The 17,759-nt window shown below is 37.6% G+C and overlaps 1 long non-coding RNA gene across 3 annotated transcripts; it reads left to right on the top strand.

The window, feature by feature from the left end:
* The first annotated feature begins 14 nt into the window (after positions 1 to 14).
* On the top strand, positions 15 to 17,695 carry LOC148642092 (uncharacterized). 3 transcript variants are annotated; one of them, XR_015929583.1, is made up of 5 exons: positions 15 to 136; positions 3,887 to 3,997; positions 14,973 to 15,018; positions 16,161 to 16,334; positions 17,545 to 17,695. It is a non-coding gene; the product is annotated as an uncharacterized LOC148642092 (long non-coding RNA). The 3 variants fall into 3 exon arrangements; XR_015929582.1 differs by lacking the exon at positions 15 to 136 and adding an exon at positions 3,522 to 3,625; XR_015929584.1 differs by lacking the exons at positions 15 to 136; positions 3,887 to 3,997 and adding an exon at positions 13,631 to 14,280.
* The last annotated feature ends 64 nt before the right edge of the window (positions 17,696 to 17,759 follow it).

Genomic DNA, 17,759 nt, shown 5'->3' on the forward strand with positions numbered 1-17,759 from the left:
CAACAAGAGTGAAGGAATTCTGCCTCGCAGGGCGATTTATAACAGAGCCCCCTTTACATCTGAATACCATGAATGACTCATTGCGCGCACAAGTTAACAATATGGACAATGTGCGATCCCCTTTCCTCATTGACAGGTATGTATACAAAAGGGCGAAAAGAATTTAACTGAGAACTTTCTTGTGTTTAGAAAAAGTATACCACCAAAATGTGTTTGGGATAAGTTGTATAAGTTGTTATCCACTGAACCGCAAACATTTTTCCGCGATCATAGTGGTCACCTGTTTTTATTCTCTCTCGGGCTTACCAGACTGATGACTTTTTCCCATTTCGTTTTAGGCAATTGATTTGGCCTACCTGTAGCAACAAAATTTGAATTTGAGGGAGAGAAAAGGAAAGGGGGAGGCGAGATTTATCTCCCTGAATAAATCACCTCCGTTAATCTAATGGAAATAGATTGAAACTTGCCTCAAAATGTGCAGCATTTAACACAAAAAAACCCATCAAAATAGTTGGTATCCAGTCAACTCACGTTCTCCCAGCCTAAACTTAAGTAGCCTACTGATGTAAAATGAAACATAATACGGAATATTAGTCACACAAGATAACGTGTGAGGTAAAATGCAAAATAGAAAACGGCGTAGAAATCGCCGGATAATTGGAGGATACAGCACAGAGGCCGCGGTGTGAGGTTTGGGGACGGTGCCCAGTGCCCTACCATAGCTTGTGCTATTCACCTCTTTCTCTCCGAGTTTCACGCCCCAGAGTCGGAGGCAGCACCGTGGAAATGCCGTCCATGTCCTCACAGAATTTCGATTTTCTGCTAATATCAGATAGCTTCTCAAAGTCAGCACTGTTGCTAATTGACAAAGAAATGGGGGATTTTTCCGACAGTATTACACGCCTACAGCTGTATCTGTGGCCAGCATGGGTTACGTTCCTCGTGTGATTCCTGTATTGAGAGTTGTATTGATATTTTCATCCTACTTTATTTACATGCAGGTCGTACTGCATGTACTGTACCTATATGTCTACTCTAAAAGGCAACACATACGTATGTTATGTCTTATAACAAAGATAAGTAGGTGCGCAGTGATTTGAGAGTTCTGCTGCAGAACTCAAAAGCAATGGATACAGAATTTCTTTTTTTTTCTATATCTTTTCTTAACTTTCTTTTTCGCCCAGACATTCCAAAGCGAGGAGAATCGTCGGAACGCCTCCAGGCATTGGTTCCGTGCTCTCTGATTTTCCGCACTGACCCAACAAAAGAAGCTTTCCTTGAGAAAGCGGGGTGTCTGCTTGAGCCTCGATGATATAGGAGTTTTTTTTTCGGGAACTTCTTTAATTTTTTTCTTTTCGATAAATTATTGTGGCTCGATAGTAAAGGCCAGAAGACTACAACACAGAATATATGTTGAAAACAAAAGATTTGCTATTGAAAAAAGAACATAATTCAAAACATGTGATCGACTGCACAAGTGGTGTTTGTGTCTACAACAGAACTCTGTTAAGACGTTATTGTGTTCAAAACACCTGCTCTTTTAGTTTCATTTTGTAGTGAGTACAGGCTATATTTCATCTCTTGACTTTCATATTCTTAAATGTATATGCATTACTTGATAACGTTACTGTAGAATCCTTAACAATTTCAAATGTTAAGATTATTATATTTCATTTAACACACGATGGAAGTGTTTTAAACAAATACGAATTTCACTCACTGAAACAGCTGGTGAATACGTGGCAGTAAATGTTTGACTTGGAAAGGGAGACCTTGATCGTGTGTCGTTGATTCATAACACAAACACTCGCAATTGCAGTCTTTTATACAGATATATGGAGAATACGTGTATTTCTATGACATGAAGGGCAATTTCAAACTGTCTCGGTACAAGAACTTATATATATATACTGTATAAATGAACGTAACTCCACCAAATCCAGAAGACTAATGAACATTCCCATTTCAAGGCAATTCATAGCTTAACTGCAGGAACTTTAAAGTACTCAAACATGGCATTCTAAAAGGATTTGTGTATTTTTTAACATCGCGGTCAACCATCTAAAAACCACTCATGGTGAATTCAGTCCTTACTGTGTCAGTATTTTTGCGAATATTTCATTCTATCCAATCCAATTTACAGAAAAGTATTTCCCATATATTTTATATTCGAATTCATAGCACAATTAGATTATGATAAACCTTTTCATTTATGGCCTAACGAATAAAATTTCAACAACAGACCTTTTCTGTTATGTTACTTCAGAATTTTCTGAACATACTATCAGGGATTTGTTTAATATTGTATTATAAGCAGAACTTGCTCTCTCAAAAGAAAGTATGTTCTAAACATCTAAATTATTTTGAATACATTGTAAATGTTCGTGTTACTTTTTGTTTTCCATATCTCCGGAAATATATTACTTGTCTGCATTTCTATACTTCTATAACGATAACAAATTAGAAGGAATTTCCTCTCTGACTCTAAAACATTGAGAACAGTATGGGTGTTGAGTAAGATACAGCGCTTAATCCCACACTTCTATATTTCTGATCCCTCCATTGGGAGCTCTCCTGCTTCCACAGTGCGACTCGAAATCATCCAACCCCTGTGACTTCATTTAATTCCGTAAAATGTACCGAAAAATTGATGTACCGCTATTAGGCAAAGTTTTAAAGTAGCATAATACACCGCTAAATGAGTATGAAATCGGAATGTGGTTCTTCAGTGTATGAAGGCTGATTTCACTCTTTTGTGAGGACTGGGTTCCTTTGGTTTTTCTGTGTTTCCACGCTCAAGTTTAACAAGCAGAACCGTGGTAATTTTCAGCTTTGCCAGAGTTAACTTTCCTTCAGTCTGGCAGCCTGAAAAGGTTGAATCGGCCTCTGTCTTTAGTAAAAAAAAAACTCAGCTAAACCGGAATCCCATATTATAAATAGCCTATTTAAAATTTAAAGACATTAAATACATTTATTCTAAAAAAGAAGTTATTATTATACTCGGTTGATTACAAAGAATAGTGGACATATTCATATTGACCGCCTTGCTTCTGTCTCTCACTCAAATGTATCTTTAAAGGATTTTCTAGATAGAAACCGAGGCAGTATTTCCATTCTAACAAAAACTGCTGTTGACAGTAAGTTACAATTACTGGCGTCAGACAACTCAAGACACCACATACAAAATAATTTTCTTACGGCGGGCGCACGCCCACCCATGTAAAAGTCGACGTCTGCAACATTTTAAAAACGTCTTCAAGCACTTTTTAAGGCGGTTACTGATTAACTATCACGAGCTTTTGTCATGCGCTGAAATCAGCGGGGCATCTAAACTAAGTGTTACAATAATTGGAGTATTATAGGTGTTGTTAACAGCAATTAGTCAACCAATTATACAATTACCCGCAATAAACCTCTTCTGAAGTTCGCTGTATCGTTTTAATTAGCAATTGAAAGTCGTTTCAAGGGCACAACAGGCTACCAGGATAAGGAATGGAAAGTTGTGACGACATGTAATGGGAGGCGTGTGTCGTACACACCTGCTGAAGTCGGCGGTAGATCAGAAAACATATATGACAAAAACACTGTTTTCAGTAAAGTGGTCGTGGTCTCATCTAACAGAAAGGTATGGCTACACATCCAATTAAGATGTGAATTGTTTGTTATCATTTAAATTCATTCTATTAATTTTGCTTTTTTAAAGAACAAAGTGCAGGTTTTTATATCTATGAGGTCGTTTTGGTGCAACATTCATCGTTGCGTAAAATAACATATTACTTTGCACTAAACTCTTGTTTCATGACGATATGTCTTCCAGTATTGGTGCGATCAAGCATTAAACATGTATACTTCATCCGAAGCATTTTTTTAACTGTTCATTATGCAGGATCCTGTCCGACGGAAAGAATGGAGCCTCTCGGAGCGAAGAAAATCGAGGAACCGCCTTAAAGACCATTCAGAAATCACCAACCAAACTTCGAGAAAGGATTGCTAACAGGTGTGTATCTATAGGTCATCACGCTGGTAATGCAGGTGACACGAGCTTGAGGCAGGGTTTTCACCTGTTTTAATTACGAAAACGTGAAATAAAGAGCCACGCGACGTTCTTGATGACAGGGTTCTGATCAAACATGTAATATCATGAATTTCTATAGACTGGGCTTCAGGTTGTTTAAGAGTCTTTACTTTGGTTCTGTGGCACAATAGGTTGTGTTTGGCAATGTGCACTGGGCTGACAGTCTGAATGGAACAGAAGTGCGCATTAACATCGTATTGTATTTTCTCAAGAGTCGAAATGAACTAGTGGAAAAGTAACTTTATAACCCCTCAAAGGATTTGCTCCTTTGTCGCAGTTTCTCTTATCCAGTCTGAAAGAGACAAGTGCCAAACAAAAGAGTCTCCCCTTCATTGTAAAACACTATAGCTCTCGGGTATTGCTGAGCCTTCAATTGCTAAACATCTGTCATTTACACCAAACCACTTGAGGCAGATTTCAATAAGAATGGCAGTGGGCTATTTTGTGTACAGTGATTTACCCTTAGAAAAACAACAAAAAGATTACGAGGTGAAGGGCTGAACATCTAAACGGCAACTTTTCACAATTTAAAGAAAACTAAGCGGATGTTAAATGTGTTAAAGCGTTATTGTTGGGACGTAGGGGTTTGCCGTACAAAACGTACCTTAAAGAAGTAAAAATGCACGAAATCGGAACGGAACAACTTGATCGCATGTAATTAGAATTTCAGTTAAAATAAACGTTACATGTTCACACGCGTATAATAATTAGAATTAAACTTCATGAAGCGATGTGGTGGGGGTTTATTTTTGTAGATGACCTGTATGAGGTATGTTTGTAGGACTGTCGGTGTATTTCTCCGTCTTTGATCGTGCCAACTGAAAGTCGAATGAATCGAAGTGATTATTGCTCTGAAATTATTTAATTTGTGTTTGCACATTTTTGTGATTGTATTGTTTAAAACATATCCTGCACAGAAACACTGAGCCTGGGCGCGAGAAGGGGTCTCTGAGTAAAACAAAAGATGACCAGCGACTGTCTTCATTTGCACACGCGGTTGTAGTGTGAGGAGTAATTTGCTATATGATGATTCATTGCAGTGTCATCAGTGGCTTTTAATTGTCTCTTTCCTTTTTTAAGACTGCGTACATTAGCATGCAAAAGCGTCCGCTAAACAGTGCAGAGAAGATCAAACAAAATCCAAGTCCTTTTTTAATCAAACGTTTTATTAAACTGAGGTCCACCTAATACATAAAACCGAATTTAACGTAGAAACATGACAAATAATTATATTTTGCATAAATACTACTGTAAGGTTAATATGATTTATCCCCGGACAATTGCAGCTACTTTTAAGTACGAAAAAGACTAGCAAATGAATTCTCTTGAATTTCGTTGTCATTAGTCGTATATGTTTGTGGATTTCTTAAAAAAGGACAGCAATTTTTGCCTGACACGATTTTATACAATCACACACTTACAAATTCACTTCCCTGGGGTACCATTAATGTATACGACGTCATTAGTCGCTTTTTTTCTTCTCAGTTGCTCACTGTGAAGAAATCTCTAATGCCCTTTTCATCCATTTTGATTCTTGCTGCAGCTGCTGCAGTAAAACACGCTTAAAAGGATTAGGCGCTTAACACAAGTCCTGACAGGTAATGACCGTCGAGTACATACAGTAAACGCATGCAGAAAATGTCTCACTTATCATTCTAATTTTTACTGACGTGGGGGAACAACAGGTATGTTTAAAGCACTGAATTGAATGGAAACAAAATAGAAAATTGCAAAGCAAGTCAAAAATCCATTTTGCGGAGCTTCAAACATCATTATTTAAAAAGGATTTATAAGTAAATATATGATATAATGTTGCTGCACATTGTTCTGTCTCTATGGATTGTTTCATCATTTAAAAGTTAAACAAATGAAGTAAAATATGAATTAGGAATCAGATTAACTCTTTCATTACTGAAGTAGACGTATGTAGCCTACGCAAATATTATCACCTTCTTTCTGTTCATTTACGACCTAGAGAGCGCCACAGAGCGTGAAATTAGTTTCTAAACTACTGTTTGCATGACATCTCCTCCTGCTAATTTCTATTTCCTCCAGTCGCATGGGGATGTATTCAGTTGTTTATGACCTGCGCCACCCCTCGCTTACTGTAGCTGACGCGCGGGTTAGTTCTTGGGACTAAAAAGAACTTGTTTGATCTTTTCACTTCTTCATTATGCGGAATTACGACAAGTAGGTATGTGACATATGGGCATACTATTGCTTTCGAACTCCAGTTCCTACAACTAGACACGCTACAGAGTCTAAAAGAGTGCGGTATGGAAAAGTATATATACTATTAGAATATGTTATAGTCTGCGTGGCTCATACTTAATAAAGCACTCGCGGAGATACTCAAAATATTCGGTGAAAATTTAAATGTAATCAAATTTATTTAATAAATGCATATTATTATACATTGGACTGATGTATTTAGGCTACAAATATTACAAATGAAATCCTAAATTAAAAAAGTGTATTTAGTACTATTAAAACATTAAAAACTAACTTCTGGACGAACGGCTGTGTTTAGACTTTAAGAATATCAAACTTGTATGTAACTCATTGTTCTTTATAATTCTACGTACAGTGTATTGAGTAGCAATGTTGATTAGCCTACGAACTGAAGCACTTGAAGTCATTGTATCAAATTGCGGGTGAACGAGTTGCGCGGTGTTCGTATAGAGTTGTAAATGAAGATCCTGACAGCACGCTCTGTTTTGCTCAGCACAAGGACTGAATAACAATATCTTCGAGTCTTTCATATGGGACATTTTCATGTGCGTGGAGAACTTCATTGGAAAACATCTGTACGCAAAGAGATCAACCCAGACCCCCTGTAAATTTAATATGTTAAAATCAGAGAGGGAGAAAATTATACATTCCCGTTAATGCTTCATAATAACATCATGCTTCAGAATCAACACAAAAGTCTTAGAATCAACATTCTAATCAACGTATTAACAAAGAACATTTGTTATTTATGTTGATTAATATGTTAATTCATTGATATGGTAAGATATCGTATGTTACCGATTTGTTTAAATTCATTTTTTTCAGTGCACAGTAAATGTATACATTGTCCAAGAAAATTGATTTATGGATGGAGCTGAAATTGGTGAAGTAATTTGTACTTCTCAAGGACTGATTCCGATAGCAGGACGTTCCCGATATTAAACTATTCTGCTCTCCCAGGTTTGGCTTGATAACATACATGATGTTTGCAAGCTCACGGCCTTGTGATTTGATGGATCATACTCATTGCAATGCCAGTGGGGTTTCGTTTTGCGATTTTGAAGTTGTTCCTTTCAGCGAATTTCTTGGGGAAGATATATTGGCAGACGGGATGAAATGAGAAGTGTCTGAGCCTAATAGCGCCACAACAGCAGCAGCTGTAGATACTGTATATTCTGCCCTTATCCGGGGGCTCTCATGTCACGGTGTATCTCCCTCTCTTTGGTCCATGAACACCATCTTTCAAGTTTCGCCAAGCGTTAGTTACTTTTGGGGGGGCACTGGAGAGAAAGACGTTTTATTATGTCCGATGGAGGGAAACAGGTTTCCCAGGGAATTTCTTTTCTATCGCAAAAGTGGAAAATCGGAGTGTACCGCTCAAAAGCCGGGAGGCGTTCCTCCGATTTTCCTCGCTTCATATTTTGAAGCAAAAGAAAATATGCCGGCTTTTCAAGTGTGAAAGGGACTAAGAGTATGTGCAGAACAAGATGCACAAAGGCATTATAACAGCTCTCACCACCAGTTTAGCTGTTCCCGTTTTATAGGTGTAGTGCTGAGACCCTATAACCACCACTTTTAATTGTAGGCTAAATTATTTAAATACAGTACATCCACTTCTTATTACTCTTAAATTTAAATTTAAATAGAGCACAATGTGTGGTTCTGGTGTAATTTCTTTTAAAGCACCAGTTTCATAGTTTAACTCGACGTGACAAAACAACAGGACAGGATGTATTTCCTGCTGTCAAAAAGAACAATTCGCTGGGGAACTGATGTTGGCTTTTTTTTTTACTTCACGTCTCAATGAATTTGCGAATCGCGTGTTATGGTCTTACCAAAACGCTTACTTCCTAATCAAAGCCGAAAGACAGCGAGACGAATTGTTATTTACAGAAGAAAACGAAGGGTATATCGACGGTAAGTGAAAATGGATTAATAGACTTTCGTGAATGCAGAGGTCGCAGATGGCTAATGTAACAAACATTAGAACACCTGAAGAAGGCTCCACGGCCGAAACGTTGTGTTCCCTTTCTTCTTTTTTTCAGCATGGAATAAACCTATTACTTGTTCCTTTGCAGCCTACGCATGCTGACGCAGCTACCCACCTGAACTATGTAACAAACTATAATATTATCTCCACAAATTGTTCTAGGATAGCCATTACATATATACTTGAAACTATAAACGTCATTAATATACCAGTTTTAACACGTCGCATTATCTCCCAGTAAGAGTAAAATTCGGCTCAGGAAAACACATATACACACAGAGGATTATAATGGAGCTGATCGTATCTTAACATTTTCCTTGCGACGTGTGTGGCTCGTCAACTGCTTGAAATTCGCCACAAAATTGGTATGAAATCGCCATTTGTATGCCTTTGCAGTTACTGCGGAGTGAGGGGATGGTTCCATATGCCAGACTTGGAGGCACCAATCAAACGATTCGTTCCTAGTTTCACGCTACATCGTTCGCGGAAAGCACCAAACCACTCCATTCAATGGTCCACAATGGTCCAACAAAATGGTCATTTAGCGTTTCAGGGTTTTGCCAACCCACGAAGCACCGACCTTTCCCGCATCTTGCCTGATTGCAGTCCGTCGAACAGGGTTTAACGTCCCAATCTCTCATTACTTTAAGGGTCTGGCCAATTTTCCAATTTTGGAAAAAACGTAGACTTGTTAATAAACTCCAGCATTGCCTAAGGATGCGACTATTGTCACTATGTGAGCAGAATCGCACAGGAGGGTGGCACTAATGGAGAATTCAGAATGGTTCCTGCGATCAATCCTCAGTCAGAATAAAATTTAAAAAAAACACGTAAAAGCCTGTCAAGTAACAAAACACCTGATAACTATTTGTCCGGCGTCCTACAGCACAGTAGAGGTCGTGATATTTGGTACAATGCCAAATGTCACCATTTTTTTATATAAAGAAACTTGTCTTCTTTTTTGCTCTCTGAGACATGCAGTTTTTATTTTTAAAGCACCCTTCGTCGTCTTTATTACAACAGTGTTAAATGATGCCACTACCTTGGACGATTTGTTTTCTAAGAGATTTCATTAAAAATTAAAACTTGGGGGAAAACAAAGCTGAACATTTTTCATTTTCTTTTATTTCCAAATGAAAATGACAACTTATAAATCATGCCCGTTAAACTGCGACACCCCTGGCCTTCAATGTAAGCACGATGAAAAACTAATTTGTTCAGAAACCCCATAGACACATTCCAAAGCATTCTCCTAATGTACGGTACAAATCTACTAATTCATTGTCCTTCTGATGTTTTCGATTAAAATCTGATGTCGTTATCTTTGATTTCCTTGCTTAATTCCCAACGTACTGTATCATTCGATTTTTATAAATTAGTGGCATTTTATATTTTAGATATATTCCATTTTAATGAGAACTTGTCTTGCCCACCTTAGTATAAGAATTCCACGTTAAACCACAGAAACAAACTTAACAAAACGGTGTTCTCACGGCAAATAAAGATAATACTTTTTGTTCGATTAATCGCTATTTGTTCTGGAACAAAATCTGATGAATTAAAAATATCTACTAAATAAAATAGACATAAAAAAGAGTTGAATGAAAAATACTTTATTATATGCTCACATGTTGAAAATTAGTGAAATTGTTTTAATTATTTATTGAACATTTACATAGCAAACACCAACTTGTGTACATTTTTACAAGGAAACCGAGGAAAGTGCATTTGAAGAATAGCCTCTGATGGGGCATTCGGAGAAAGTTCTTCACCACGGTCTCCAGTGTGCTGGTCCAGACGCACAGGTCCTACTTTTTGAATTCGGAGAATAGATATGGATGTTGGCACCTTGCGTTGACTTTGAAAAGTCAACGTCTGTCTGATTAATCGGTTTCCTACCGCCAGGCGCAACATTCACGCTCGGTTCTCTTGGAGGATAGAGGACCTTGGGCACGGACAGAATGCTGTTCATGTTTCCTGAAGTGTAGAGAGCAGTTCGGGGGCTGTCATTTGTTGGAGTTTCACTATGTGTTTTTTTCTTAATGGCGCTGTCAAAAGTGAAGCCAGGGCGCTGTGGCGCTGGGGGTCGAGATAGCCCGCTAAGCAGGTGCAGCGCCAACCCCTTACCGTCGGGCTGATTTATTACAAATCTGCCGGCTCTCTCCACACAGCCTTTAAAACCGGAGAGGTGATGTTGAGCAGTCATTTCGTTTCCAGAGAAGTCTGAAAGAGAAAGAAAAGCGTTAAAGGGTCAACGTTTAAGAAAAAAAAGCCTTAAAACCTGCATATGACTTCACTGCGAATGTCAATACATGCATTTATACAATGGCAATGTGGAATTTGTCTTTCAATTTCGGTGGAGATTCATTAATACAGTTTCCCTCCTGTTACCATAGGATAATATTATCTGGAGGTCAAATGGTGACTGTCTAACCCGTACATTTCAGATTTGTTTTCCGTGGCTTCATTACAGCTCTTTTTTTTCGACGTACAACTGTTCTTGGCCTTCATCTTTAAAGCCCTAATTTATAAACAATGAATCTACTCGTGATTAGAGGTCACCATACTCGGAACCATGCTACCGTACTGCAGTTTTGATATTTTAAGCTTCTATATATCAATGTAAAACAAATACCTTGATTGGATTCTTGCATTTTTTTTAAGTGCGTAACCGTCATCTCCAGAATGTCAGCCTTCTCAAGCTTATGTTTGGAAATCTGTAAGCAAATCAAAGTCGTACAGTACGCTATCAAAAGATCAGCTCTATTGCATTTTAGCCGTTTTCGCTAGAAAGCGTTTCTCTTTGTATCGTTAGCTACAGTCTCATTGACAACGCCAGTGCGGGTAGGCTTAACATACCTTGGGGTACTGCGTTTCAAGGAGAGTTTTCAGCTGTTCCAAACAACTGTTAATCCTTGCTCTTCTTTTCTTTTCCATTAACAGTTTTGAGATCTGTGGCGAAAACACAAACGTTATTCAGGGTTTCCATTAGGAAAAAACGTCTTACTTGTCAATCCAAAGCGAGGGGTGTCAAGTGCCGTACCGTTCTGTCGTGTGGCGGTAGTTTTGCCGGAGTTTCTAAACGCGACTGCATTGCTGCCTTCTTCTTGCTTGAGGCCTCCATGGGAATGAAGACAACGCAGTCCTCGCTGGGCTTCAACGAGCCGCTCTTCTTCTGCATATGAATAGGCTACACAGGCATGACTTTACACCAATGCCTGTCATTAACACACAGACAGTCTGAACGGCGGCATGATCAAAATTACTAAGAACGTGTCTTTGGAATTACTAGAGTCCGTCCAATTACTCAAACAATGGAATAGAGCATTAGGCTGCTTTAAAAATCTAGTTTAATCCTCGGATCATTTCATGGACTTCGAACTCGTTGGAAATGGCACAGCAACCTGAAGACGTTATTTTTCCACCGGTCTGCTGTGTGACAGTGGTGTAAAATCTTTGGGTATGTCGCCATTGTAAAGGATATGTTCTCGATTTATCTGAATAAAGAATTCTTTTATGTTCTTAAACGAACAGTATTACGCATACAACGAGTTTCAGTCGCCGTCGTTTGGAATAATTACTGCATTTTCGTAATTTATCAAGTAACTGCATGTGTTATTTTCGTCTTTGTTCTCATTATTATTGTGCATTTAAAGTCTTCGATTGTATTAAAACACCAGAGGCAAAACATTTTTTTTATTATTTATAAGGGGTAACAAGATGCAGTATATTACATTTAGAGTTTAGTACAAGACAAATGTATGAACCCACCACGTTTTAAACGTAGCACAAACAGGCGTACGGGCATATGGATTTTAAATTCTGACAATTTAATCTCAGACATTCTTATTCTTAAACTCTCAATTAATACAGACTGTTTCACTAGTCTCCAGGCTATTGGCCTTCAGTGTTTGTACCCAGTTGTCTGATTACGCGCGCCAAATGCACCGCAAAATTGCTATGAAATTGGTGGATGATAAACGCAGCGTGGAGTGTAGCAGGGGTGGCTAATTGTCAAGAGAATGCAATGGAGTTCAATTGAAATGGTTTCACGCCTTGGGGGTAAAAAAACAACCAAGAGCAACAGGTCCTCGTGTTCGTACAAATTGACAATTTTCTGCCTCTTTCCACTGCGTCTCCATTGTCCTTCCTTCTAATTTCTCCAAGTTTTAGATGGTTTGTTTTCACGTACTGTACAGTATACTGTATAACACAGGCAATGTTTCCGACAGGAAATCTTCCTTTACATTGGATTAAGCCATAAATAATTGGTATTGTTTCACAGGTTTCAGCCAATAAAAGAACTAAGCGAGAAAATACATTAATGAAAAGAAATTTATAATCGTCACTCTGGACAACAAACATGATCAGTTAGTAGGAGGAAAAGGCATGAACTGGCTATTGGCACAGACACTATTAGAATGAACAACTATTCCAGCAGCATCACGTACTTTCTGAATTGTGCGAAAAGGTGTTTTCTACTGTATTACAAGTTTAAAGTAAGCAAAATACAGAAATCTGTATCATGATATCAACCTTTTGGCTAATCATAGAAATTAACAGTCAAAACACATTTTAAGTGTTTTTTTTTCTAATCTTAAAAACACCACACCGAAATTATTTAAAAAATGTGAGGACATCTTAACAAACTCCATAGTAATAAAAAATGAATACTAAAATAAAAGTAACCCAGAAATCAATTAAAAAAGCATGACAGACACCGTCTACAATTCTGCACCTTTTAATGAAAAATCCAGAATTTTACCTGTTAACAACGTGAACGTATTGTAAGAGTTAAGCAAAACTGTACCAATCATCTCCAGAATACATTTCTCAGCATTGGCATGTATTCTAATGAGAAAAACCTTTGAAATGTAACTTAAAGATTATTTGAAAACCCAACATTACAGTTGGTAGAGACCATGTGTGCTGAATCTTGGCAACAATGCTGATAATTTCTTTGTATTTTCAGTAAGCATGTCAGTTCATCATGCTATTAAAAGCAGAACAGTAGGCGTTGTAAATATAGCAACACAAGCAGGAAACGGAGCAGGGAATGCAAATCTGTACAGTTGTCATGGACATACACAATATGAAAGGTACTGTGTGATCTCTTTATTAATCACCCTTAAAGCAGATACAATCTGTTGGCCTGTGTTCACAACGCATGTTTGCACACAAATTCAACTTTGGCATTACTTGTTTCTTTAAACATAGCAATTCAGCTTAGTTCTAAAACAATGCCTTACCCCTGTACAGTGTCTACAAAATAAATAGAATGAGCTGTGATGTGATTTGTTTTAAAAGTGTCATTAATAATGAAGTGTCAATCTTTCTTTTGTGGACTAACTGTCATATCGGTCATTCAATGGTCTGTTTAAAGAGGTAGACCTTGAGACAATGAATAGTAGCATCCTGAGCTTTTTCTTTTCACTGTTTAGTGTAGCCTCTATTTTATGGTAATTTCCAAGCTCTAGACTACACAGTTTATATTTATTTTATGGCTGTCAATCACAACGAAAAAAATCTTCTGAACATTTAGCAGGAGAAACAACAATGTTATTTATCCACTCTGCAAAGTCACTGCTGTAATATAGCTTTCTGCGAAACATATCCATGCTCTGTTTGCTAGTAACGTCTCTGCACAATTATTTTCTACCTTTTTCAAAGCACAATACTTCTTTTTTAACTTAACATTTGGAATCTCCAGTTATTTTTATTTGCATACTTTACACCACTGAACACCACTTCACAGGCGCAACTTTATGCTGCCATAGAACTGATGAGAACTGTGCGCACTTTCCATAAAACATGTCCTATCAGAGCTCTTCACTGTTCAGTCACACTTGCAGAAAAGTTGGAATTCATGGTACAAGTAACGTGGCTGCTCGGCACAATCACCACGCAACTACAGGCACTGCTTTCCGGGGTTCCGGTCCGCAGGTGTTTCGCGAAGAGACTCCGCCCTCCTCGCTTGTGCCAGGTAAGATGGCGGAAAATGCAAAGCGAAGAAAGGCTTTGAAAAACTGTTTATTTTTATTCAAACACATTGTATTTCTGTTGCTTCCTTGTCTGCTGTAATCTGGCTTGAATACTTGTTGCCATTTCTGTTCGGTTATCTTTTATCAAATGTTTCAAAATAGATAATGTCTTATCTTCTCGTTATCAAACGTATTCCTTCTGTTTTCGATGGATAAATATATTAAATGGGTTGAGAGTCCTAAAGCTATATTTTTAAAATTCTTGAGCTGTTGTTTTGACTTTTTTTTTTGTTTTGACGAGCGAAATCGTAATAAAAGTGAGAAGAAAAGGGTATTTGAGTCACTGAACAGCAGAACTAAGCAAACAGTAGTTAATGGAGACGGCGGCAAAAATTAGCCCCGTAAATTTAGTTTTTAGTAAAGTATGTAAAACTTGTGAAATTCACGAACTCATCTTTTCAATTATGACTATTTTAATTCTAAAAGATATTTTGAATCTAATTTTTAACGTTATGTTACGTTTGCTATCTGTTATAACGCAGATCAACCGCAATAAATAAGGAAATACTAGCAAAGTACTGTTCTAACGTCGTTCAGAAACGCCAATTGAACTTTTCCTTATTAAAAGCGCTAGAAAGTCGCACTAACTTCACTGTTATTTTGAATGCTTAATAATTAATATTTTTTCCCCCAGGTCTGTTGCCCATTGAGTGCTCTGTAATTGTTTCTCAGAGTTGACGGTGAGTATTCATTCTAATTTAGGTTTATTCCTATTGAAGGATTTAGTAGGTTTTCTCTGTTTATTCTTAGAAACTATACCCTTACAGTGTAATCTATACTTTACTTTTATTGTCAGTAGGCAGTTCCTGTTAACCTTTGTCTTTATTACAACTGCCTTGCAGAAACAATGATTTATGAGATGATCTGTCCATGGTGTGATGTACAGTAGAGTATGCATACATTCAATTTGTGAATATACTGCATTGGTGATGATCCATACTTGATCTATCCGAATTGAAGATCCCCCAATGGAAATATTGCTGCAGTATCTGTTGAGACAGGCTGTATATGTCTCAGGCCTGCAAAATACAATCACTCCATTAACTGATAAGGTTAACCTCACATACATTTAGCAGAGAGACTGTTTGCCCTTATGAGGCATATCAATTATATATCAAAATATATTAAATCAATATTTTCTCTCCTTATAAATATCTGGGTTGGTTTATATTAAATCCCCTCTTGACCTTATGTTTGATTTCAATGAACATTTCCTATCGTAAGCTTGTAGTATTCAAGTGTTTGCTGGTCCTCAACTACTAGGAGGCACAACACACAAACTTCAGGAGATGTAGACAAGGACCTAAACTAAACTGTGACATGTTAAAATGAAATACAAACCTTTCACAGCTGTTTAAAATCTGTAAAATGATAACACAGACATTCTTCTTTGTTGATCAGCGATGAAGATATGAATGTCTTATGGTAGGAAGAAGGTTCAAAATGGACCAGTTTCGAGCCCTTCAGTCTACTGAATGGCTGGTTGTTCTGGTCCAGAAAGAAATCGTAATAATTAATAGAAATTAATTTCAATTCAAAAGAGGCATGATCAAAAATGATAATTTATTCTTCAGTTTACTTGGTATTACTGCATCATGCTTGTAATTTGTATGTACCACTTAAGCATTGTTTTAACTTGCTTAGAATAATTGAAACTGTAATGATTTTTATAAAATGTTCCTCTCCCTGAACATGTTAAAAACCAGTTATGCTGCTCTTCCACAAAACATTGTTTTCCCACTTGGGACCTATTGAAAATCATTGCGTGAACTGCAGTGCTTCAATACAATTACTCTAATTCTTTTCCTCTGTTCTACACCAGGGGCTGGTACTTATACCTTCTCCAGTGAGAGCTGCCAGGCTTGTTGAAGTAGGCCCACTGCACCCTGTGGAGCATAGGACCTCAGTGACTATATTCCAGCAGACGGGACTGTGAGCTGCCTCATTCCAGGAGTGCCTCATTCTCTTCAGTTCTGCCTCTGTGTCTCCTCACCAGGTGGTGTTAGACCCTTCTCTCTTTTTTCCCTTGTGAGCTCTAAGGCAGGGACTGTCAAGTGGTATAACAGATCACTTATCTAATTTGTCTGACTTTGTGTGCTGTATTTGTTTGCCTGCAGACCCTCGAGTCCTCTTCTTTAGCTCTTATTACTATAGCATGTGTAGGAGTGCCCACTAATGTCTGGAGTTTATTTTGGTTCTGTAGTATTCTCAGCCCAAGCCTTTGTACAGTAGTTAGTTACTCCAAATCCCCTTGGGTAGTTTTATACAATATATGTACAGGAATGCTGGTTCATTTTACAGTGTCTTGTAAAAGTATGCACACCCCTGCAGTTTTCATTTTGTATCAGCAAATCTGCCAAAAAGAATGGGCAAAGTGTGCATCTGGTTGGTGTGCAAAGTTGGTAGAGATTAATCCAAAAACACATGTGACTGTAGTTGCGGCTAAAGGTGATTCCACCTAATATTGAGTTCACAGGTCTGAATACTTATGCAATTAACCATTTCATTTTTTTCTCTTTAGTTTTGGGTGACATTTAATGTACCTTTCTTGATTTAGAAGAAGTCTTCAGTTTGAGCATTCAGATTTAAAATTAATTTCACAAAATTGTAGTTTCATAAAATGAGACTCCATGGGACTGGCACACCATTGGAAGGGTCTGAATACTTTTGTAAGGCACTGTATTTGCCATCATTGTACATTGCCCCCAAAGTACTGTGGCAGGCAGTCATGCATTTTGTATGTGTGATCATAAGACTAATATCAATGATAAGTACAATATTATATACATTTTATTTTTGAGTATGTTGGTTTATTTACTGGCTTGAAAGTATAGGGGCAATAAAGATCATACCCTGTTTGAAATTAGAGGTTTGAGCTGTAAAGGAACAAGAAGATTTTGATACCACCCTGAAATGTTTTCAGTGTAGCATTAACTGGAGTGTTCCTTTTTTAAATTAGCTGCAGTGTATACCCTTTTGACTTTTTTCTATTTGTATAATGTTACCTTTACAAACCAATTGAAATGTTTATATGATAATTTCCAAAATAATGCTGTTATTTGCATATACAGCTTGATGTCTGTCATATGTCTGGTTTAACCAAGAATACTGTTCCTTTCACTAGTATTTGCTTGGTTTAATCTTTGAAGGAACATTTGTAACTTTGTACAGTGTCTAACAACATCTTTTTGTATTTTTTCATTTAGGAAAATAATCTCCAGCACTTCCCTGATGGCAGCAGGCATGGCTGGTTTGCTGTTTCAAGCTCGATCCAGTTGTTTAAACATGGTTCTGATCCTGTTGCACTCTGGCTGGAAATGTTTTTAATATGCACTCAATAAAGTGGTGTTTGCTGTACATCTTGCTTGTTCATTGAGTTGTCCTGTGAGCCCAAACCGTCTCTCTGCAGTACTCAAAGCAG

Source organism: Lepisosteus platostomus, chromosome 23 (assembly GCF_059453375.1).
Source record: "Lepisosteus platostomus isolate fLepPlt1 chromosome 23, fLepPlt1.hap1, whole genome shotgun sequence".
NCBI classification, from domain to species: Eukaryota; Metazoa; Chordata; class Actinopteri; order Semionotiformes; family Lepisosteidae; genus Lepisosteus; species Lepisosteus platostomus.